This window comes from Jaculus jaculus, chromosome 11, assembly GCF_020740685.1.
Source record: "Jaculus jaculus isolate mJacJac1 chromosome 11, mJacJac1.mat.Y.cur, whole genome shotgun sequence".
NCBI lineage: Eukaryota > Metazoa > Chordata > Mammalia > Rodentia > Dipodidae > Jaculus > Jaculus jaculus.
This window is the reverse complement of record NC_059112.1, coordinates 16,510,393-16,536,416: the sequence shown is the minus strand read 5'-3', so window position 1 is coordinate 16,536,416 and position 26,024 is coordinate 16,510,393.

The window sequence follows — 26,024 nt, the reverse complement described above, 5'->3', positions numbered from 1 at the left end:
ACGGACTGAAAAGGTGTTCAGGAGAGAGCTGGCTCTATGCCATCAGCGAGGCTCTACAGCTGTGAGGCTCTTCAGCCATCCCTGGGATCCAGTAAGCAGAAGAGTTAAAAACCCCAGGTGGTGCTGTAACTGAGCTGATAACCTCCTCCCTGTAGACCAGCTGACAGAAAGCTGGAAGAAGCCATTCTGCATACAGTTCAATGGGAGAGAGAGAAATCACCAGTGAAGATACTCAACAGTGGACACTGCAAGCCTTCTATTTGGCCAAATGAGCCAATGGGTGCAATAGTGGCACGTCTGTCATGGTGGAAACCAACTGCTCTCTAATTGGACTGGAGGCCCACTCCATGGGAGGGAATATATCCCTGATGCTGAAAACTTAAAACGGGTAGTCATGAGCCCTAGGGGTGTAGCATCTGCTGATGTCTGGATAAATGTATATACTATGCTCATCAAACTGCCCAGTAAGCACTTCTCTTAATGTTCATACCCTTGTATTAATGCTACTCTCACTTTTGGTAGAGAATCTTCCCTTTTCAGAGGGCAGAGACCTTGGGATGACTCAGAAGGTATCATGGTGCTGGAAAGAAGTGATCGCAGTACTCAGTACTACAATATCTCTATCACACCTTCCAAGGCTAAGGGTCTAATGTGGACGAGGTGACGGAAAGAATGTAAGAGCCAAAGGAAGGGTAGGACTCCTTACAATGTGCTCCCTCCAGACACAAAATGGCTTTGATATTCATGACCTCACAGTGCCTGACACTACCTACACAAGACCATCATAAGAGGAGGAAAAGATCATGACATCAAAATAAAAGAGAGACTGATTGAGATGGGGAGGGGATATGATGGAGAATGAATGGAGTTCCAAAGGGGAAAGTGGGGGGAGGGAGGGTATTACCATGGGATATTTTTTATAATCATGGAAGCTGTTAATAAAAATTTGAAAAAAAAAACCAGGTGATCTCAGAGAGCTGGACTCCGCCCATCCATGTTGTTCACAAGCTCTGCAAACAGAAAAGGGTGCACACAGGCGCCGGGCTGCCGGCCTCCCCGGGTGCCGTAACTGCTGCGGGGTCGAGGCCAGCTGTTCTCACCTCTCAAGCTCCCCTGCCTTGACACCTGGATACCTTGGACACCACACAACATCAAGGCAGGGACAGCAAGATAGGGAGCTGGTCAAGTGGAGGTCTTGGGGCTTCAAAAAACTGGGTGGTGGCAGCCTGCCTTGTCTCTGAGCCTGCCCCGCCCTTCCCCATCTGCTGCAGAGACTGCAAGTTTCTCTCCTTGCCCACGTCACTTTTCCTTCCCAAGTTATGCCTGCCTCCACTGCCTGGGTAGATGGACAACCATGTTCCCCATCCCATCTGACCCTCTGCCTTTCGGGGGTTCCCCCTGAAGCCGATGAAGTCCCTTCCTATACAATCAGGGCTGCAGTTCCTCCTCCCTTTCCTCACCGCGAGTTCACCAGGCAGGGTAGCTCTATATAGGCTCAGATATGGGACAAACTCCCCTGGTCATTTCCGTTGATTATTTGTCCATCCATTCCTGGTGTGGTGGCTTGAATGCAAATGTGTACCACCCGAAGCCTGAGGTATTTTTTGATTGAGATTGAGCTTGCTCCCCAAGTCTCCAGTGAAGAGAGTTCTAGAACAAGAGCAGATTGGTTGCCCTGCCTCTGAACTGGAACGGGGACTCTTGCCCTGCAATTATATTCACTTACAAAAGGAAGTGACCACCTGTAGACCTGTACATTCAAAGAAACCCCTACCAAAACCGCAATGGAGTTTTCATTCCAGACATTGAAAAGCCCGTCCTAAAACTCACAGAGACTCTCAAGAGGCTCTAAATAGTCACAGTTACTTTGCAGCAAGAATAAAGCTAAAAGGTTCACAAGTTTTGATTTGAAAGCTCACCAGCACACTATGGTAGTCAGAACAGTATGGTCCGGAAATGCTTCCATCATCTACCCATCATTTATTTCCAAAATCTTAAATATTTTTATTTATTTATTTATTTGAGAGAGAGAGGCAGATAGAAAGAGAATGGGCACGCCAGGGCCTCTAGTCACTGCAAACAAACTCTAGAAGCATGTGCCCCCGTGTGCATCTGGCTTATGTGGGTCCTGGGGAATCTAACTGGGGTCCTTAGGCTTCACAGGCAAATGTCTTAGCCACTAAGCCATTTCCCCAGTCCTCTGTTTCCAAATTCTTGACCAGTGGAATAAATTGGAGGGCCAAAACATAAATTGCATTATATATGTATGAATGTGTGTATGTATATATATTTCAAATTGCTATTTAAAAACATTTTTTTATTTGAGAACACATCAGAGAAACAAGCAGAGAGAGAGAGAGACAGAGAGGGAGAGAGAGAGAGAGAGAGAGAGAGAGAGAGAGAGAGAGAGAGAGAGAGAGATTGGGAAAGAATGGATACTCCAGGGCCTGTAGCCACTGAAAATGAACTCCAGATGCATGTACCACCTTGTGCATCTAGCTTACATGGGTACTGGGGAATTGAATCTGAGTACTTAGGCTTCACAGGCAAACACCTTAACTGCTAAGCCATGTCTCCAGCCCTCAAGTTATGGTTACAATTATTTTATTTGTTTGAGAGACAGAGAGAGAAAGGGGGTGGGGGAGAGAGAGAGAATGGGCATGCCAGGGCCTTCCCAGCAGCAAACAAACTGCAGATGTGTGCGCCCCCTTGTGCACATGTGCAGCATTGCACACTTGTGTCGCTGCTCCTGCCTTACATGGGACCTGGAGATTCTCAGGCTTCACAGGCAAGCACCTTAGCCTGTAGGTCATCTCTCCAGCCTCTCAAATTGTTTCCAACAAGAGTGCCAAGGCCATGCAAAGAGGAAAAGGACAGTCTTTAAAAACACTGGAACTGGGAATGCTGGATTTCCATGGGCAAAAGAATGAAGTTTGGCCCTCACTTTACATGACAGACAAAATTAACCCAAAGTGAAATGCAGACTCACACGTGAAGAGGAAATAACAAAACTCACAGAAGAGAACATAGGGAGAGTTGCCAATGACTTCATGGATTATACCAGAAGCCCAAGACAACAAAAGAAAACACAGATAAAAAAGTTGTGCTTCATCAAACTTCAAAACTTCCTTTTTCATGTCAAATGGTGCAATCAAGAGAATGCCAAGAAACCCCTGGCAGGGGAGGAGGCAGCCAGTGCCAGGGGACGTCCTTGGGCCCACTCTTGTGGTCTTCACTTTGCTGGAGAAATATCTGCATTCTCCTTACCTCTTGTTGCCTAAAGGAGTTTCCTGGATCTTTATGTCCACAAACTCGACCTGAATCCCTCCTTAGGAAGGAGTTCTTTCTTAGCATTAAGACCCCTGGAAAGATTTTAAAACTTAAACTAGTGTTGTGACTGGTTAGCTCAGTCCCCCCTCAAACACCATTCAAAACCTATCCATGACCCTAATTTGGGTCTCAAGATGGGCTTTTCCCCATCCTATCTTCTATTTAGTGGGCAAGGGATCTCTGTACTCTGGGTTTTCCCTACTGCTGTCTTCTCGCAGGCAGGGCGTCTCTGGATTCTTCCTTGTTTCTCTGGAACTCTGGGCTTCCCCATGTCTGGGAACTCTGCTCATGCCTCTTGAGCATTCTTTCTGTGTGTCTGCCTTCTCTCTCTTTTTAAAATATTTTATTTATTTATTTGTCAGGAGAGAGAGAGGGAGAGAGAGGAGAGAATAGGCAAGCCAGGGCCTGTAGACACTGCAAATGAGTTCCAGATGCATGTGCCACCACTTTGGGCATCTGGCTTTACATGGGGACTGGAGAATCAAACAGGGGTCATTAGGCTGTGCAGACAAGTGCCTCAGCCACTGACTTATCAACCAGCCTTTCCTTCTCTTAAATTCTATCCATAATCTAATAAAACCTGTGAGCCTTACCTTGTGGTCTGTGAATTTCAATTCCTTGCATTCATAAGACAAGAATCTGGGGACACCCCAGAATTCTTGTATCCTATTGGGGCATTGGCAGAGGAATACCAAATTCTTGTTTCAGGACCTGGAACCAGCAGCTGTGTAACAAGTGGTTCACAGCCGTATTCGTCACAATAATCCAAACATAGAAACATCCCAAAGACCCATCAAGCGATGAATGGAGAAGCAGGCAATCTGTACTCACACAGTGGAATGTATTTCAACCCTTAAAATGAGTGAAATTTTGACATATGCTATAGCACAGATGACTCTTGAGGACATATGCTAAGTGAAATAAGCCAGGCATAAATGAAGAAATATATGACCCCACACATGTGATTACTTAAAATAGCTGGGCATGGTGGCTCATGCATTTAATCCCAGCATTCAGGAGGCAGAGGTAGGAGGGTCGCCGTGGGTTCGAGGCCTGGGCTACAGCGAGACCCTACCTCAAGAAACTTAAAAAGCAATTAAAAAAAAAGAAATACTTAAAATTGAGATGGAGTGGTGGTTACCAGGGGCTAGAGAGAAACAAGGTAGAAGTGGTCACTGCTAACGGCTAGAGGGCCAGTTAGACCGGTTTCTGGAACCACAGGAGAGTGAAGTGAATCAACTCATGTCAGCAGACTGTACAATAACGATGGTTCACATGATACACTTTGCACCAAGTACATTTCACTCCATGTGCACCTAGATTCAATGGTGGATGATGGACATCCCGGAACCTGGGTATTTGTACAAGGATTTTCCGTTACCCAGAGACAGAGTCTTGGGGTGGGTGAAGCTTTGTTTAACAGAGCATAGTAAATAAACAAATTTGTTTTTTATTTTTATTTATTTATTTGAGAGCGACTGAGAGAGATAGAAAGAGGCAGAGAGAGAGAGAGAGAGAGAGAGAGAGAATGGGCGCACCAGGGCCTCCAGCCACTGTGAATAAACTCCAGACACGTGCGCCCCCTTGTGCATCTGGCTAACATGGGACCTGGGGAATTGAGCCTTGAATCCAGGTCCTTAGGATCCACAGGCAAGTGCTTAACCACTAAGCTATCTCTGTCGCCCAATAAACTCATTTGGATATGCAAAGTTAAAAGCCTGTAAGACAGTTTAGTGAGTGAGCATGGGTGCATTCCAATAGATAAGCAATTTCTTTACCTAAGAAAGTAAATTCTGCAAGATTTGAGGCTGGAGGCTAGTCGTGGGTGGGAAGAGGAATCAAAAAAAAAAAAAAAAAATCAGTGACAAGTGCTCATCTAAGACAGAAAGTATGCCCAGGAAGGGGCGGTGGTGGGGGTGGTAAATCTATTCCAGAGAATGACTAAGGGATGTTTAGCATGTAGTTTTTATTTTTAAATATTTTATTTATTTATTTATTAGAAAAAAAGAGCTAGACAGAGAGAGAATGGGCATACCTCTAGCCACTGCAAATGAACTCTAGATCCATGCGCCACCTAGCACATCTGGCTTACATGAGTCCTGGGGAACTGAACCGTGGTCCCTAGGCTTCGCAGGTAAGCACTGAGCCATCTCTCCAGCCCTATTTAGCTTGTCGTTTTAATGACTGTCTTCAAGGTACTATGCTAGAATCCCTGTTTCTAAAGGTTTTTGTCCACATATGGGCTGGACAATCCCTGGGCTGGGGACTGAGGTGTATGTACGCAGTGTGGCCATATGGTGGCCAGTGAGAGAAGGTCACATGTGTAATACTATGTGACAAGCAAAGGGAAAGCTGTAACCCAGCCTGGTCCCAAATAGGAGGTGCCCACCCCTTCCCCAACAACCCCCGGTGACCCCTTCCCCAACAGTCCCCCATGGGAGTTGGAGGTAAGCAACCACGGGTGTTCAAACCACTTCATCTGGTTACCACAGGATGAACCAGAGACCTGTGGATTTTGGCACACTCAAGGGTTACACATGGAATGGAGTTCATCATGATATGTAAATTAAAACATGTTTCATGGAGCAACACTTCTTTTCCATCTCAGTCTTTTGACGTCTTTCTTCCCCAGCAGGTGAGTTTTTGTGGGAAAGATATTTGAATTGGTAATTCACTGTTGCCACCAGGGAAGGGTCTGCCCTGTCTTGCTTATCACAGGCAGCTTAAGCCATCAAAGGCAACCAGAACTGCTCGCATTCAGCGTTTCCACTGAGCTGTCTTGTAACCTTTTTTCCATTAACAGTGGAGAGGAAAATAAACTGACATCAGCCTGTGGCTCTGCCAAAGTAGACATTTGCTTTCTGTTAGTTTCAATCCCCCTCCCGGGGGCTTTACCATGTCTCACGAAGGGCTCCCAGGCTTAGATCTGCCTTGCGTGGGGCTTTCAGAGATAAGGGTGGGAGAATCTTTGGTTCCGAACCCAGCTGTCTCATTGGAGATCTTCCTGTTCCCTTTGAGGGAACATCTGGAAGCCTCCATTAGAGATTGCCGAGGCCTTTGCATCCCGAGACCAGCTTTAGACAGCGTGTTGTTGATAACATGTGGGACGCTGACTGGGCTTAGCTTATAGCATGGATGTTCTTGAAGAAACAACTGGTGAGCTCAACATGTTCTCCAGACAGAGCCCATCTGTGCTACTGAAGTAAAGAACGTGCCTCGTGCTTTGCAAGTGGAGAGGGACGTGCAACTCTCATTTCTGCTCTTTCTCATGGAGCGGTGAACGGCGCAATGTGGCCTCTTTGGATCTCCTCAGAGCAGTTCCAAATGACCCATCAAGGCTGACTCTGGCCATCCCCACCACAGTGGAGAACATTCTGCGCAGGGACACAAAGGAGATCACGTGTTGGTCACAGCGCTGCTAAGGCTGTGAGAGGCCGATGGCCACTCGAGCAAAGGGCACTGGGAAGGCAGAACTGTTGCTCAGGAAATCCTGGGCCAGGTGTATCGCTCATGCTTGCACGTGCATGCAGTGTGACTGTGTGTGTCATGTGTGTGCATCGGGACGTGTGGAGTTTGGGGACCTCAAGTTCATATAGCTATATAATTCAGTGATGTTTAGTACATTTATAATAGCTGTCATCTTTATCTAGTTCCAGGGCATTTTATCACCCCCCTGCCCCCAAGGACATTGTCCCTGTACCCATAAAGCAGTCTCATTTGCAACTCTCTTCCTCCAAAGCTCGGGCACCGCTCACCTGTTTTCTGTGCCTATGGGTTTATGTCTTCTGGGTATTTTGTGCGAATGTGCCCATCAGTCACAGGTGCCCTTCAGGGTCCAGCTTCCTTCACTGAGCATCACGTGCTTGAGGTCTGTTGCAGTCCGGTTCGCATTGCTGGTAGAAATCACCCAACCAAGAGAAGCTTCTGGGAAGAAGAGATTTATTTTGGCTTACAGGCTCGAGGGGAAGGTCCACGATGGCAGGGGAAAACGATGGCATGAGCAGAGGGTGGACATCACCCCCTGCCCAACATAAGGTGGACCACAGCAACAGGAGGGTGTGCCAAACACTGGCAAGGGGAAACTGGCTTTAATACCCATAAGCCCGCCCCCAACAATACACTCCCTCCAGGAGGCCTTAATTCCCAAATATCCATCAGCTGGGAACCTAGCATTTATTGAGAACACCTAAGTTGATGGGGGACACCTGACTCAAACCACCACAAGGTCCTTGGTGCTTGTGGCACTTCCCAGTGTCTACGTCCTTCTCCTGGGTGAATAATGGATAATGGTTCCAATGGGGGATGGACCACAATTTGCTTATTTATTCATATGTTGATGGCATGTGGATCATTTGCCCTTTAAACTATTGTGAGGAGTGCTGCTATAAACATGTATGTGTAAGTTTTTTTTTTTTTTTTTTTAGAGAAAGAGAGAGAGACAGACACAGAGAGAGAAAGAACTGGCATGCCAGGACCTCAGCCACTGCAATCAAATTCCAGACACGTGCGCCTCCTTGTGTGCACCTTGCCTGCGCCACCTTGGGTATCTGGCTTATGTGGGACCTGGAGAGTTGAACATGGGTCCTTAGGCTTCGCAGGTAAGCACCTTAACTGCTAAGCCATCTCTCCAGCCCTAGAAAACATGTTTCAATGTGTATTAAGTACATGAATGTTGAGGAGTACACTTTTTTCACTTTTTTTTTTTTTGGTTTTTCGAGGTAGGGTCTCACTCTAGCTCAGGCTGACCTGGAATTCACTGTGGAGTCTCAGGGTGGCCTTGAATTCATGGTGATCCTCCTGTCTCTACCTCCCGAGTGCTGGGATTAAAGGCGTGGGCCACCACGCCCAGCTTTCTTTTTTTCACTTTTACTACAATTCGATAACTTAAGGGAGAGATTCAACACTTTGTCATAGAATAGCCTTTGTGTTTGGTGATTTTGTCAAGTTGGAGGCTAAGGTAAGTGTTTGGACCACATTTAAGGAAGGCGTAGCTCAGCTACAATGTTCAGCTTCATATATTTTCTTTTTTAAATTATTTATTTATTTATTTATTTGAGAGAGAGAAAGAAATAGCCATGAAGAGAGAGAGAGAGAGAGAGAGAGAGAGCATGCCAGGCTTCCAGCCACTGCAAATGAACTCCAGATGTGTGCGCCCCTTGTGCATCTGGCTTGCATGGGTCCTGGGGAATTGAACCTGGGTTCTTTGACTTTGCAGGCAAGTGCTTTAACTGCTAAGCCATCTTTCCAGCCCCACTCCATATATTTCAATTCATGGAATGTTTATCAGGACATAACCCATTGTAAGGTGAAGAACGTCTGTACTTTATAGATAATATCTACTGTATATGTGTAATTAAGATTAAAATTTGTTTAAATTGAAATAAAGTGCTTAAGATTTAGAGAAATGAGGTCTGGAGAGATGGCTTAGTGGTTAAGGCACTTGCCTGTGAAGCCTAGGGACCCAGGTTTGATTCTCCAGGTCCCACGTAAGCCAGATGCACAAGGTGGAACATGCATCTGGAGTTCATTCGCAGTGGCTACAGGCCCTGGAATGCCCATTCTCATTCTCTCTCTCTCTCTCCCTTTTTCTCTGTCTCTAATAAATATAAAGATTAAAAAAAGATTTAGAGAAATGACAGCTATAAATCAGCTATAGATTGACTGAATGTAGATTTATCTGTCTAACAGAGATGTGTTGAGGAGAGAGGAGACACAGGAGTCCCCTTTTGTGAGGGAGGGAGGTTCTGACCCTTCTAGGCCGGAGGCCTTGCCATAGCGCTGACTGAGAGAAAGTTGTGTGTTAAGAGCATGGAGCTCTGACCTAGCCTTTCCTGACACTTCCAGCCACTGACCCACCCACCCTGACAACCAACGTAGGGTCCCAGTACAAAGGGATGGCAAAAGGCCCTCCTGGAGTGGGTCACACAGCATGCTTCCTTTGAAGCATATGACCTTTCTTTTTCTCTAAATGGGTCACCTGCAGGGAAGATCGGGAATGGTAAACTGCTAAGATGTCATTTCACCGGGGACCACTGGGAGGAAGGCCCCATTGTGGACATCAGAGGATCATATTTCCCAGAGGAGTTAAGGAGACTGAGGGCTGTCTATTTCCCATTAGTAGCAGAGCCTGGTGATGGTCCACTCTCGCTGTGTGGAGGGAGGCTGGTCAGCACTGATCAGATTACTCTGAACGCCTGGAATTCTTAGTGTACTCCAACAAGTCTATCGTCTTGGTGAAAAGATGAAATATTTGGTATGTGGTGTGTACAAAGGTGAATCAAACATTTAATGGTAGAATAGAATTAAGGGAAAATTCTTGCTTTCAAAGGGAGAAAGTGATGTGAAGCAAGAGTTTAAGTCCATTTTTCTGTTATAAAGTTATTTTTATTTATTTATTACACATACAAATGCACAGTGAATATGGGTGAACCAGAGCCTTGTGCTATTGCAAATAAACTCCAGATGCATGCACCACTTTGCGCATTGGCTGATTTACATGGGTACTGGGGATTCATACTGGGACCAGCAGGTTTTGCAAGCAAGTACCTTTACCCACAGAGCAATCTCTCCATGTTTTATAGTTAAAAGTTCATAGTTGGGCTGGAGGTATGGCTAAATGGTTAAGGTACATGCCTGTAAGGCCTAAGGACCCAGGTTCTATTCCCCAGTAGCCACAAAGGCCAGGTATATCTGTGAAATGAACTTCTCTGGATTGGTTTGTGGTTTCCACTGACTTAGGTGAATAAACAGGGTGTGGTTTGATATGCTGCCCTCAAGACGAGAGCTCTGGGGGCTGGGGAGATGGCTTAGGTGGGAAAAGTGTGGGCACGTGACCTGAGTGTGATCCCCAGTACCCACATACAGGCTGTGTATGCTGGAGCATACCTGAAAAAGCCCATTGCTGGGAAAGCAGAGACAGGAGAGAGAGACAGAGAGACACACAGAGAGAAACGGAGATGGAAAGGAAGAAACAAATCATCCCAATTATCTGGCTATAAAGGGTTAGGCTCAATTCTCTGTAAGTCCCTGCTTAAGAGCTTTCTGTCTAACCTCTGAAGTGAAACAGTGTATTCATGTCTCTCTGTGTGTATGCATACATGTATACACAAGTGTGTGTGTGTATGCATGCATGTGCATGTGTGAGAGAGAGACAAAATTTCTCCTGCTGAGTCTAGCTCAAGGGGAGCAAAGCAATTCTCTTTTTATAAAAAAATGGGGGGACTGGAGAGATGGCTTAGTGGTTAAGGCGTTTGCCTGAAAAGCCAAAGGACCTCACTTTGATTCCCCAGGACCCATGTAAGCCAGATGTACAACGGGGCACACGTGTCTGGAGTTTATTTGCAGTGGCTGGAGGCCCTGGCATGCCATTCTCTCTCTCTTTCTCCCTCTCTCTGTATGCCTCTCACTCTCTCAAATAAATAAATAAATAAATAAAATTTTAAAAATTAAATTTATTTGCAAGGAAAGAGAGAGAGACAGAGAGAGAAAGAGAGAGAGAATGGGAGTACCAAGGCCTCTAGACACTGCAAATGAACACCAGATGCATGAGCCACTTTATGCATCTGGCTTTATGTGGGTACCGGGGAACTGAACCTGGGTTGTTAGGCTTTGCAGGCAAGTGCCATAACCGTTGAGCCATCTCTCCAGCCCAGCAATTCTCTTACAGAATCACACAGTTTGGATGCTCAGGTGCTTTTGCTCTGGCAAACCCATTGTGTTTATGGGCACCTTGGACACAGTACTGGCAAAATTAAGATACCAGGACCAGAATCCCAGGTCAGCTACTTGCAGCTGACTGACCCTGCAGAGGACACTTAATGTCTCCTGTTTCTTTGCGTCATCTGAAAGAAGGGATTCAGTACTCACTGGTCTCCAGGGTCCCTGCTGGCTCTCACAGAAGCGGTCATTTGTTTTAATTAAGACTTTGGCATGTCTACAGACAGCTGGCTTGAGAGATTCAGTTTATCAACAACATCTGCATAATTTACCACTTCCTTGAGCTCCAATACTTCTCAGATGCTGGTGCTCTGTGAAGTCTGAAGGGCTTTCAAGGTAAAAGGCAGATGAGCAAGAAGCAGAGGCTGTTACCATGCTACCCTGAAGACGGGAGCTCTGGGGGCTGGGGCGATGGCTTGTGGGCAAAATGCGGGCACAGGGACCTGAGTGTGATCCCCACTGCCCACATACAGGCTGTGCGTGGTGGTGCATACCTGCAAAAGCCCATTGCTGGGAAAGGAGAGACAGAAAGAGAGAGAGAGAAAGGAAGAAAGAAGGAAGAAAAGAGAAAGGAGTTAAAGAGATAGATTAGTGGTTAGGGCACTTGCTTGCAAAGCCTGACAGCCTGGGTTTGATCCCCCAGGGTCCACATAAAGCCAGATGCACAAAGTGGCACATGCATCTAGAGTTTGTTTGCAGTGGCTAGAGGCCCTGGTGCATGCATTCTCAATCTCTCTCTTTCTGTCTCTCTGCTTGCAAAAAATAAAGTATTTTTTAAAAGGAAGGAAGAAAGGAAAGAAGGAAGGAAGGCAGAAAGCCTGATAGAAGATTAAATGTATGATCTCAATAGTTGGGAAGTTGAAGAGAATTGTAAGCTCAAGGCCAGTCTAGATAACATAGAGTTTGAGGATCATATAAGCCACATAGTGTGATGTGGTCTCAACCAACCAACCAACCAAAAATCAACAAGGTAAAAGGCAGATGAGCAAGAAGCAGAGGTTTTACCTTGGGCGTGGTGGTGCATGCCTTTAATCTGAGCACTCCGGAGAGGCAGAGGTAGGAGGATCACAAGGAGTTCGAGGCCACCCTGAGAATTCCAGGTCAGCCTGGACCAGAGTGAGACCCTACCTTGAAAAGCCCAATAATAGCCGGGCATGGTGGCGCACCCCTTTAATCCCAGCACTCGGGAGGCAGAGGTAGGAGGATCGCCAGGAGTTCAAGGCCACCCTGAGACTACATAGTGAATTCGAGGTCAGCCTGAGCCAGAGTGAGACCCTACCTTGAAAAAAAAAACAAATAATAATAATAATAATAATAATAATAATAATAATATCAAAGCAAGAGACTGCAAGTGTGAGCTGGTGATATAAGGTAATCAAGCTGATCTTAGAACCTCCCTATCCTATACAGGAGCTCTGGGCTGCCAGCTGCCTTCTTTCTAATGCACATTTGAGACAAACTGGCCCGGAGCAAAACAAGGAAAAGAACATATTGCTTTCTCTGGCTTCTTGGTGGTGGAGGGGAGAGATCAGTAGCTTCCTTTACAATACCATTTCCTTGCACCTCCTGAGAGCGTCCCCTTTGTGAAGGAAGTGGGGGACCACAAACCTGAAGAAGGCTGACGGGGAGCCAGAGCTGAGAGAAACTAGAAGAGATGCCACAGGCTAGTCAACAAGGACTACTAACCATGGGCTCTAAAGCCAGTCAACCAGGGACCGAAAGCCAATAATGTCAGCTACACAAAGAAGCAGTCCTTGGAGCTCCAAGGTCACAGTCAGGGGACTCTGCAGCCGAGCATCTGACGTTGCCCAGGGCAGCTTTGGAGGATGACGGCTGTCATCTCAGGACAGTAATGCAGCTTGGTCCCCAGGGGTCTCTGACTACCCACTGGGTTCATCATCGTGTGTCTGCTTGCCTGTGTAGACTCCCCTCGCCCTTCCTGAGGAGGGATTACTTAGATCTTTCTTCCTGTATCCTTCTCCTGGTTTTGGCTCTGCGACAGCACTTGACATTACAACCGGAGGGGGAGAAAGACTCTATGTTCCTCTGTCTCAGGGGACAAGAATCAGCAAGGCTCCTTTGTGAAGGCGCTGGCTCCTGGAGCTGGTCTCCTTGTGCTGGGTGGAGCAGCTGCGGAGGCTTGCACACTCAGAGGCTTTGGTCTTGAGGTTTTCTTCCTGCAAGGTAGCAGTGTGTTTTCGGGTTTTTGTCTCTATCGTACCATAATATTTGTGCAGCACTATGAGACACATCATAGTTTGATACATGTATGCAATGTGTAAATAATCACACTGGTATCGGTATGTTTTACAGCTTGGGACTTTTCTATGGCTAATTATTTTATGCCAACAACAATCCTATTATTATACATTAATACTTTCTTTAGATCCAATATTTAGCCCAGCTATGCTGAGATATAATATCTGAAGCAAAAGTATGCTTCGTAAGAATTTTGGGTTGCAAACTAGACATTTCATCTTCTTATTACACACACACACACACACACACACACACACACACACACACGTTGAGAAAAATTTGTTCCTTTGTGATCTCAAGATGGAATTAGATCCAAGTGACATTTTATTAAGTATATGTTATTTGGGAATTTTAAGCCACTATAAACAAACTCAGAGACAAGATACATGGTATTTGCAATTCACGCCATTTACATTATTTTTTATGTATTCATTTATTATTTTCATATGTGAGTGAATGAGTGCGTGTGTGTGAATGTCTGTCTGACTTTACATGGGCAGCTGGGAAATTGAACCTGGCCCAGCAAGCTTTGTAAGCAAGCCCCTTTAACCACTGAGCAATCTCGCCAACATTTTTTTTTAATTTTTTTGTTCATTTTTTATTTATTTATTTGAGAGCGACAGACATATTTTTTAAAAATTTTTTTTGTTCATTTTTTATTTATTTATTTGAGAGTTGCCAACATTTTTTAATCTATCAAATGTTCCTAGTACTTGGGTACAAGAAAGACCAACCACCCAGTAGTATGTGGGGTGTGGTGTGTGTAGTACATGTATGTATAGTGTATATGCAGACGTGCATGCCACATGAGCACACGTATGGAGGCCAGAGGACAATGTGTTGCCCTTTATCACTCTTCTGTGTTGTTTTCTTTTTTAAACTGTTTTTAAATTTTTAATTTTATTTATTAGAGAGAGAGAGAGAAAGAATGGGCACTCCAGGGCCTCCAGACACTGCAAACAAACTCCAGATGCGTGCGCCGCCTTGTACATCTGGCCTATGTGGGATCTGGAGAATCGAACTTGGGTCCTTAGGCTTCACAGACAAATGCCTTAACTGCTAAGCCATTTCTCCAGCCCGTGTTGTTGTCTTCTTGAGGCAGAGCAGGCCAGAGGGGAACACTGTTCTCTTCCATGTTGCTTCCTTGAGCTGGAGTCTCTCACTAAACCCCGGCTGTCAATTTTAGGCACACTGGCTGACCAGAGAGAGCAGTGATTGTCCTGTCTCTGCCCACTGTCCAAAGACTGGGGTTAGAGGTGTGTGTGGTCAGGCCCCACTTTTTGCATGGGTGCTGGGATCAAACGCAGACCCTCTCAGGCCCTCATTCTTGTGGGGCAAGCATGCTTACCCACGGATCCATCTTGCCAGCCCCTCTTTCACTACCTTGAAGTTCTTGGATTTGCCCTGGGGTCTCTAGAAGCAGATGCTCACGCTGCACAAGGGCAGTCATAGCGGTCTGGTTCACAGGCGAGTAGTTCTCTGTTTCTCCTCTTCCAACTAAGTCCTATTGAATCTTATTTTCTCAGACACCCAAATGTGGGACTGCTCCTGCTCCCGAGCTTTAGATTCCAGGTTCCTTAAAAAAAAATTAGGGCTGGAGAGATGGCTTAGCAGTTAAGCGCTTGCCTGTGAAGCCCGAGGACCCCGGTTCAAGGCTTGATCCCCCAGGATCCATGTTAGCCAGATGCACAAGGTGCGCACGTGTCTGGAGTTTGCAGTGGCTGGAGGCCCTGGCATGCCCAGTCTCTCTCTCTCTCCCTCTGCCTTTCTCTCTCTGGTCATGTTTCCTCCATCATGAAAAATCAAGATCTCCTTTCTGTGCTTCAGTAATTCCCATGTGCCAAGCAATGTACAATCTCTCAGCATGCATTTCTTGTCAAAAATTATTTATTTATTTATCTATTTGAGAGAGAGAGAGAGAAAGAGAGGCAGATAGAGACAGAGAGAACAGGCGCAGCAGGCCCATCAGCCACTGCAAACGAACTCTTGACACATGCGCCACCTTGTGCGTCTGGCTTACGTGGTTCCTGGGGAATCAAACCTGGGCCTTTGGCTTTGCAGGCAAGTGCCTTATCTGCTGAGCCAGCTCTCCAGCTCCTCTGTTTGCATTTCTTTTATTCAACACCAGCATTGTCACAGTAGCTTCATTTTACAGATGAAGAAGTGCATCTTCAATAAGCACAGCTGATCAGTGGCTTTTAACTACGTGGAGAGATTTAAAAATAATAACATGGGCTGGAGAGATGGCTCAGCAGTTAAGGTGCTTACCTACAGAGTCTTAACAACCCAGGTTTGATTCCCCACTCCCCATGTAAAGCCAGATGCACAAAAGTGGCACAGGTATCTAGTGGCTAGAGGCCCTGGTGAGATACCCAATCTCTCTCTCTGTTTGTCTCTCTCTGGTTTCAGATATATAAATAAAAATTTAAAGATAACACTATTATTGTGAGAGTAAGTAGTTTTCTCCATTTGGAATGAGACAGAATATAAATTGCTTAGAAATGGCTGGAGTCTGTTTTTTTGTTTTTGTTTTTTATTTCTCTTGGCAGAGGACAATGCAGAGTGGTTTGCTGATGATGATCTGGGTATAACTTAATGTGACCTTGAAGTGGTGCATGTCCTGGGGAGAATGTGGAACCCCACCCTTAAATACTGAATCAGTCAAGGTTCAATTGGAAAATCTGGATCACTTATATAGATGTAGATATAGTTACATGCATGCATAATACAAACACATGTGCACACAAGCGTATGCATATGTATAACACGTGTTGTTTTATATACCACCCCTATGCCATATGTGTATAGGAGTTAGGTGTCCGATGCCTGGGATACTGTCTTTGTGTCTGCTGCATGAACTTGAACTTGGTCCCTGGGAAAGAAGATGGATGAAAGGCCGGAGAAAGCACAATCGTTTTGGAGTCCTCACGGGCAGACTGGAACCCGGGTCAGTTGTCTGTACCTCCATCCTTTGGGGATGGGACGCGTCTCACCATACCCTTCATCACAGAGCTGGGCACACATGTGCCGAGGGACTGAAACCCTGGAGGAGGCAGGGGAGGAGGACAGAGATGACACACAGATGCTGCTACTGCCCAAGGTCAAGGAAGGAGGCGTGTCTGCTGACAGCAGAACATAGCGGGCTGCCACTCCTCCCCTGCCCAACGAGCCAATCATCAGTGGTCATTCCCCGAGTCCCAAGCAATTTCCAGGCCTTTCGTTCCTTTATTCTTTTGCACGGGCTGTTGTTTCTCTCGTTTGCCCTGCACACTCAGTTTAGGCATGTCTTCCTCCATGGACTCCTCCCTGAGTCTTCCCATAACTTGCATGGCCTTCCTTAAGTTTCCCTTAAGCACCCCTTTAACACCAGGTTATGTGGGTTGTGGATGTCTTTTGAGGTGCCCCGCTGTTGGACCCAGGCAGGGCCCTGGGTTAAAGCAAACCGAAGCTGTCTGACACAAAGGCCCCAGGCCATGGAGAGGTCACAGCAGCCTGAACCACTGCTGGTCATATCTTGGGGACCCAACCAGCAGGGGAGCTCCTCCCCTATTCTTGGGGGTCGCAGTGAGCCTAGACCCCCAGACAAAATCCTGGACCCTGAGATTGTAGGGAGTAAGGCCACTCCCTCTCCAAGCACAGGATACCTGGACATTCAGATAAGACTTAGGCTTAGCCAGGCATGGTGGTGCACGCCTTTAATCCCAGCACTTGGGAGGCAGAGATAGGAGGATCGCCGTGAGTTCGAGGCCAGCCTGAGACTACGCAGTGAATTCCAGGTCAGCCTGAGCTAGAGTGAGACCCTATCTCAGAAAAAAAAAAAAAAAAAAAGACTTAGGCTTTGCCCATAACCCTGTGGCCAGTTACCTAGGAAACTCCTTATATGCTATCAGCCAGCACCTTTGCATACCTTCCCTTTGCCATTGCCTACATGCTGGAATGAATGTCTCCATATTAGGCATAGGCTAGCAACCTTTAAACCCACCAATTCCCTTAGGACCCCTTCCTGCCTTCAACTGCTTAGAAATCCATTTCCCTGCCAATAAACTGAGAGCTGTTCACTGAAACGGACTCCTGAAAGTCTGCACTTCCACGCGCTCACCACCACGGTTGCCTGGGACACCTTTTTGGGGGGCATGGCTGGCTCTGGAGGGAGGACCCAGGAACCCACATAGCGCAACCTCCTCAAAAGATTGCAGGGTTTTTGACGTGATGCTGTCTTGTACTCACGTTTGTACATGAGTTGAAAACTTCACCTGGTACATGATGTAAACCAACCCAGTGGGTGCTGGTGAATAAACGAGGGCATGGGTTGGCCTTCTCCGCCCTTGAGCACAAAGAATAATGAACGACACTGGAGATTTTATTCTATAATTAAATTACACTGTCAAAATAATTTTTCTTAAGCCGAAAGGAAATTCAGAGATCAGCTACAGGAAATTGAGGCCTAGAGAGGTGAAGTGGGTTGGCCAAGGTCATGCAGCTGTTTAGTGGCAAACTGGGATCGAAGCCCAAGACTCCGGCTGGCCAGTCCTGGCCCAAATATGGGGAAGCTTGGCTGTTATTTCCTCTTGCAGAATACTTTGACATCCAGGCAAAATGACTCAGAAAAAGAGCTAATGAGGCCATGGCAAATTAAAAGTACACGGACACGTAAATCATAGCAATTACTCAAGGCTCTTTGGGAATGCTAAGAGAAGGGAGCTGAAGTGGGCTCACGGGCTGATTCCTTCTGACAAGAACACTGGTCTTCAAGCCAGTATTTGCCCATAAGACTTCAATGGCGTCAAGTTCAGAAAAACTCACTAGTGTACTTATATCACAAAGTTTATCAAATGAGGGCTCCGACATAGCTCATACTTTTAATGTTGAGCAATGATGGATGTAAATAGATTTTTGCTTCCTAGATTGTGAATTCAGAAATCAAATTTTCCTATTTCTCATAGAGAACCAAAAGCTGGTTTGTTTTTTTTTTTTTTTTGTTGTTGTTTTTGGATGTGTATTTCTGCTGACAAGTAAATAGGTAAGCACAGCACAGGTTTGTGAAGCCTCAGTAATAGAGGGGTGTGGTGGTTCAAACTTAAAATGTCCCCCATAGACTCATGAGTTTGAATACTTAATCCACAGATGGTGGCTATTGCAGTCAGGTTCACATTGCTGGTAGAAACCACCCAACCAAGAGCAGCTTGTGGGGAAAAAAGAGGTTTATTTTGGCTCAAGGGGGAAGCTCCACGATGGCAGGGAAAACGATGGCATGAGCAGAGGGTGGACATCACCCCCTGACCCACATAAGGTGGACCATAGCAACAGGAGAGTGTGCCAGACACTGGCAAGGGGACACTGGCTATAACACCCATAAGCCCACCCCCAATAATACACCACCTCCAGGAAGCGTTAATTCCCAAATCTCCATCAGCTGGGAACCTAGCATTCAGAACACCTAAGCTTATGGGGGACACCTGAATCAAACCACCACAGTGGCTCTATTTGGGAAGGTAGCAGAAGTATGTCACTGGGAGTGAGTCTTAAGGTTTTGTAGTCCAACTGGGCTTACTGGTCTTCCTCCCTGTGGATGTGACAACGTGCCTCTGGCTTCTCCCTTCTGCCATGTTTTCCTCTCCATTGTAGACTTCCCCTTGAACCTGTAAGCCAAAAAATAAGCCCTTTCTTTTCTTTATTTTTTTTTAAAAAATATTTTGTTTATTTAATTATTTATTTGAGTGGTCCTGTGCTATATCTCTTGATGGAGGCGTCCACCACTTCTTCTGGGGGATCATGACCCTGGAAAGGTTATAATTGCAGAAATGGAAACACAAAATTGCCAAAGGAAATGACTAAGAGTTCTGGTGACCCTCTACCCTCTGGTGCCCACCAGGTGCTTTCCAGCTGCCCGTGACCAAGCACTATGGGTTGCTATTGGTTCAACATGTGGGCTGTGTTCTCGAACACAGCTTCCCAACTCCATGGCCTATTTTTCTGCAGCTGGAGCCTTAGCTAAGCCATATGGATGATCTCATAGTTGCATAAAGGCAATAATATCCAAGCTTCTGCATGGTGTGCTATATGGTAGGAGCCTCGAGTTCCAGATTAGCGTCCATTCATCTGATGGATTCTATGCAGATCCTGCATTATTTATTATTATTGTTATTATCATTGTTGTTTTGGTTTTCCAAGGTAGAGTCTCGCTGTAGTCCAGACTGACCTGGAATTCACTATGTAGTCTCAGGGTGGCCTCGAACTCACGCCGATCCTCCTACCTCTGCCTCCTGAGTGCTGGGATTAAAGGTGTGCGCCACCACGCCCCGGCAGGGTCCTGCTTTATTAATTCAAATGCTCTGGCATTGGAGATGAGGAGCTAAATCTATATCCAAAATAAATTTACATTTCAGCAAGTTTGAACCATTGAAGGGGTCCATGGCATTCATGTGACGTCAAGAGTTCGGTCAGCTTCCTCAGAGACTGACTGACACTCACAGGGGCTTGTCCATCAGCGTGGGCTACGGAGGGGACAGACGGTCAGCTGGACCAGTTGGTATGTCCGATTTGGTGAGAGGAGACCCGTGCTGTTGGGCATGATCCCGACCTTCCTCCTCGTCTCTGTGGCTGCTCTGGAGCCAGGTGGTACCCGAGGCCAGCAGCTCCTGGGGTACTAGGAGCTTGTCTCTGGAAGAGAAGGTTAAGCATGGAAGGTGGGTGAAGGGATCATAGCATCAGATCAGGAGGAGGTGCTACCCTTGTGCCCTTGAGTATTATAAGGCTAAGGGTCGTTTTCCTCATGGCCGTTGCCTAGTCGGCCCCCCCTTCTTTCTCTTGCTCCATTTCCTTTTCAGAAAACAATCCCAATGTAGCCTTAACTTTTAGAGGCAGCTTTTACTCAGCCACCTCTCTTTCGAAAATAAATTTACCATGCTCTCGGAAATGGCTCCAGCTCGTCAGTCATATTAAGTGTGGGTTTATTCTCTTTGTTTTTAGATATTTCAAATAACTTTAGCCATTGCTTCCATTATTTCTATAACCAAAAGCAAAAAACCTCCCTCAAACAGTTGAAAGGTGAATGTTACATTACAGATATAATTTTGTTTTTTATTTTTCCAGGTAGGGTTTCATTCTAGCCCAGGCTGACCTGGGATTCACTATGTAGTCTCAGGGTGGTCTTGAACTCAGGGTGCTCCTCCTACCTCTGCCTCCAGAGTGCTGAGATTAAAGGCGTGCACCACCACACCTGGCAGATATCATTTTTTTGAGGCAAGCACAACAGACTTCCTTCTTCAAAATTTATTTTTATTTTTTATTTTAGAGAGAATTGTCATGCTAGGGCCTCAGCCACTGAAATTGAATTCTAGATGCTTGTGCTGCCTAGAGGGCATGCGTGACCTTGCGTTTGCCTCATCTTTGTGTGGCTGGCTAACGGGGGATTCAGAGAGTAGAACATGGGTCCTTAGGCTTTGCAGGCAAGTGCTTTAACTGCTAAGCCATCTCTCCATTCCAGACTGCCTTTTTTATGCGAGAGAGTGAGTCCGTTGGTGTGCTAGGGCCTCCAGCGCTACGATCGACCTCCAGATGCATGCGCCCCCTGGTGCACATGTGTGACCTGGCACACTTGTGTCACTGTGCAACTGGTTTACATGGGATCTGGAGGGTCAAATATGCGCCCTTAGGCTTCGCAGGCAAGTGCCTTAACCACTAAGCCATCTCTCCAGCCCTACAGATACAATTTTTTGTAATGTCTTCCTCAGTTCATCCAGGACTTTCAGTGGCTTGAGAAAGGTAAATTCCTTATCATGAAACATAGCTTGTCACGTGAGGAATAAGGGAAGAGTCACCACACATGCAGCCACACCAGGAGACAGTCACTAGGCCATATGATTAATCACAGTCTGAAACTGTGCTGTTCCTTTTAGGCTGTGTTTCAGAGGGAAGAGAGAAATGCTGTGGCTGCATCTGTTAGTCTATAAACCGGAGATCCTGTGAGTTAGAAATGTAATTGTTCAAAAGCTTCTGCAAGGGCTGGAGAGATGGCTTAGCGGTTAAGCGTTTGCCTGTGAAGCCTAAGGACCCCGGTTCGAGGCTCGGTTCCCCAGGTCCCACGTTAGCCAGATGCACAAGGGGGCGCACGCGTCTGGAGTTCGTTTGCAGAGGCTGGAAGCCCTGGCGTGCCCATTCTCTCTCTCTCCCTCTATCTGTCTTTCTCTCTGTGTCTGTCGCTCTCAAATAAATAAAAAAAAAAAAAAAAAGCTTCTGCAATACAGATTCCCATTCCCAGTCAACTGAGAGGAGACATGGCATTTTTTTTTTTAATTTCACTTCATTATGGACTGAGACTAAACATGCTAACATGCTTTTGGTTCTTCTAAACCAAATTTTCATTCCATTTTATTTATTTATTTGCAAGCAGAGAGGGGGAGGGAAGAAGGGAGAGAAGAAGATAGAGACAGATAGAAGCAGGAGGAGAAGAGAAGAGAGAGAGAGAGAAAGAGTGCACCAGGACTTCTTGCAACTATAAAATATATGTGGATTTACGTGGGTACTGGAGAATTGAACCCTGTCTGCCAGGCTTTGCAAACAAGTGCCTTTAACTACTGAACCATCTCTCTAGTGCAAAATTGATTATTCCTGTATATTTAAATATTTTGATTTTAGTTTAAGGAGCCTTTAAAATTTAGAAGAAAACATATTTAGAGACTATCTGTTCATGCAAATCAGACTTAAAAGTTAAAATGCAGCTAAGACTGAATGATTTACTTTCACTAAGGTTAGAAACACACTGCTTCAATAAATTCTTGATTTTATAAACTTACAAAGTGATTCATTAATAGCGTACTTTTTGCATGTATATGGACCATACTTTAGTGACCTTACAAATGCTTAGCAATAGTTTTTAGAATGAATGTAAATATTCTGCGTTGTTATTTATTTAAAATTATTTATTTACTTCATGGGAAAACAAAGTACAAGGATTTTATAGGAACAGTGCTAAATGGACTTGGAGAGAAGTACATCACACCATTTTATAGCTGAAATAGATACTTAGAGGTTAAGTAACCTGCCCTGGTTAAAGGTTAATGAATTGCAGATCTGCTCTTAGGGTGGAGTACAAGCACCATTTCATTCAAGGCAAAGTGAAAAGAAAAATAAACATTTATTATGCATCTATTGTAGGCACTTGCATATGTTTTCCCAGGGAATCTTATTGTGTGGAAACCAAGGTTAAGAAGGTGCAGTATCTTCTTGCTCAAAGTCATATGGCTTCTCACTGATCAAAACCAGGACTAACAGGCTGGAGAGGGGGCTCAGTGGCTAAGGCACTTGCCTGCAAAGACTATGGACCCATGTTGGACTATACAGATCCCACGTAAGCTAGACACACAAAGGTGAGGCAAGCGCAAAGTTGCACGTGCCCACTAGGTGGCGCAAGCGCCTGGAGTTTTACTACAGTGGCTGAGGGTTGAGGCCCTGGCACACCCATTTTCTCTCTCTGTCAAATAATAAATAAATAAGTAAATAAATAAATGAAATGAAATGAAATGAAGTCACGCTACATTGTACACACTCCTAAGAAGGGTGGCAAACTTGTAGTTTTACGTATTTAAGGGATTTTTCTGTCCAACCTTGAGACAATTACTGAGCTAACCCAGGAGGAACCTATGTGACTAAAAATACGACACAATGAAATGTCATTAAGCAAACACCAGCAAAACAGGAACAACAACAAGCCCTGAGAGGAGACAGAATCTGGTTTCTGAGACGATCACATGATTTTATTTAAAATATCTAGTTTCCAACAAAAGTTATGGGAGCTGGCAAATAAGTGAGTCACTATGGCTCATAAATAGGAGACAAGTCAACAGGTTTCTAGGCAATAAAGTTCTTTAGGTAGGGGGAAGAATCAACTGAACTGCTCATGGATGGTGAGTGGCAGACTTCTGACTGTTGAAGTGGGATCAGCAAGTGGAGAAGGCTGGAGTGATCGGCAAGGATGAACTCCTTTCAACTCAATACCTGGAAGTACAAGGATTTGACTTATCACACATTCTCATGCTTTATCTGCTAAAAAGTGCTGGAAGTAACAATGACACAGGGACCACGAGTCTCCCTAGTGTCCACAAAGATACCTTTTATTTTAGAGAGAGAGAGAGATACACACATATAGAGAATTGGGGTGCTAGGACCTCAGCTACTGTAATCGAACTCCAGATGCTTGTGCCACCTAGTGGCCATGTGCGGCCTTGCACTTGCCTCACCTTTGTCCGTCTGGCTTAAGTGCGATCTGGAGAGAGAGTGCTCAGGGGCTCTTGGGCTTCAGAAGGCAAGCGCCTTAACTGCTAAACCACCTCTCCAGCCCAATACCTTGGTTTCTAATCCCATTCTGCAATAAAATGAATCAAAGGTCCTTACACAAGTAGTGATTCTAAAACTTGAGCAGGAATAGTCATCTAAAAAGAGCATGTCAGAGTGCAAGGAAATAAAAAGGCGCTAATTATGTGTGCATGTTGTGTGTGTGAGCTCAGTCAAAGCACAGGCTATGTCAAAAGGACACAGGAGCTGACTAAAGCAGTTAAAATAGCCAGAGTAGGAGCAATGTGAGTAACTGTCAAAGAAGCATTGAATTTATCCCCAAAGTATGAAATAAATATCCTTAAGTCTGTACTGATATGAAGAAGTAATTGGACAAATAAATAAATGAGAAGGGATTTCCCTTGCCAAAGAGTTCTAAGTAATTTATGTGAATATTTTGCCTTCAAGGAGAGGGAACATAAATCCTGCTCGCACGTCTTCTTTCCAAAGAATATAGTGTCAAAAGGAAGGAAGACAATTGATAGTGGGGAAACTTAGAAAAAAAAAACAAAACACCAGGTCAGCCAGCTGACCAAGGTCAACATCTACAGCGATTGTCAGGTGGATTGTGCGTACCTCTGATCTAATGCCATGAAAATGGTACTTCAGTAGAACCGCCTCCAAAATCTATAATCCCAGTCTTCTCATGAGATAAATGCCATATCAATTGTATTTCTATGGAACTCCTCCAAAATCCATAACCCCAGTCTCATCATGAGATAAATGCCAGGTCAACTCCAACAGGAGGAAAGTATAAAAATACCTGACCAGCAATTTCATTAGGAAACTGTCAAAATCACCAAAAGCAAGGAAAGTCTGAGTCAGGGACAGAAGAATCAAAACAGACTTAGTCAAAATCAGGGCCACGAGGGTCCTAATGAGAGAAGACAGTTAGACATCCTCTCGGGTCCTGGAGGGCTTCCTGGAACAGGAAAGAGACATGAAGCCAAGACAAAGGACATCGGCGTGAACAACACACTTTAGGTGACAGTGAACGAGCCCTGGTCCTTCCATTGTTACAAAGGGACTGTACTGTTGTGAGATGCTGGTGTGACATAGTGAACTTTCTGTTCCTGAGCTGTTTTTCTTTTTCTCTTTTTCTGTAAATGTGCAAGAGTTTGAAAAATGAAGTCTAATATTTAAGGAAGCTAAGACATTTTCAAAGATGTTAAGAGAATAACGTAAGCAGGTGTTAGGAGAATTCATTATTTTCAGACCTTCCCTACAAGAAGTACTGAAGGGAAATGCTCACTCTGAAATAAAAGGAGACCAGATTAAAGACTACCAAACTGCTTTCAATACACGTAGAAACTATCGGGAAATGTGATGTTCAATTTCTTCTGCCATCTGATCTAAAAGACATTGTTTACATCAGTAACTGAACCGACGGGGGCCTAGCTCAATTGGTAGGTGCTTGTCAAGCATGAGCAAAGCCGGAGGGCTGAGCCTCAGTGCTACATAAACTGGGCGTGGTGGCGTTCACTTGTAATCCCAGTGCTTGCGCTACAGAGTTGGGAGAGCTGGGCTTCATTGACGATGCTCACAGACTTACAAAGATTTCCTTTGTGCTCTAGAAATTGGCTGCCATATGATAATTAAGAATAATGACATGGGCTGGAAAGATGGTTTAGCAGTTAAGGCATTTGCCTGTGAAGCCTAAGGACCCATGTTCGACTCTTCAGATCCCACATAAGCCAGATGCACAAAGGTGAGGCAAGCGCAAAGTCTCACATTCCCACTAGGTGGTGCAAGTGTCTGGAGTTCGTTTGTAGTGGCTGATGCCTGGTGCAACACTTCTTTCTCTCCCTCTATCTCTCCTTCTCTCTCTCTGTGTCTCTCTTGCTCACTTTCTCTCTGAAAAAAAGATTAATGATATTATAACATATACATTTAATGGCAATTAGCAGAAATTAAATAGTTTAAATGGGAAACTCTAGTTTTTAGTCTTCCTATACACATTCATTTAGAAATTAAATGAACTCTAAATACTGAATACTTTTGAGCCAGGTGTGGTGGAGCAGGCCTTTATCCCGGCACACAGGAGGCAGAGGTAGGAGGATCTCTGTGAGTTTGAGGACAGCCTGGGGGCACAGAATGAGTTCCAGGTCAGCCTGGGCTAGAACAAGACCCTACATCAAAAAAAATGAACAAATGTGTATATATATATATATATACACATTAAATACTTTTGAAGTGAAACAGATTTCTGGAGGTGAACAGAAGACAGTTCAGTTTTTATCAAACTCCATTATTTGAATTTTACTATTGGTTATATCCCAAAGAAAGTTTTAAAATATTTCGCTAGATTTAATGTGAATTCTACTTGTGGAACATGGGACATTAGCTGGATGGTTTTTTTTTTTTTTTTTTTGGATGGAATTATTCAA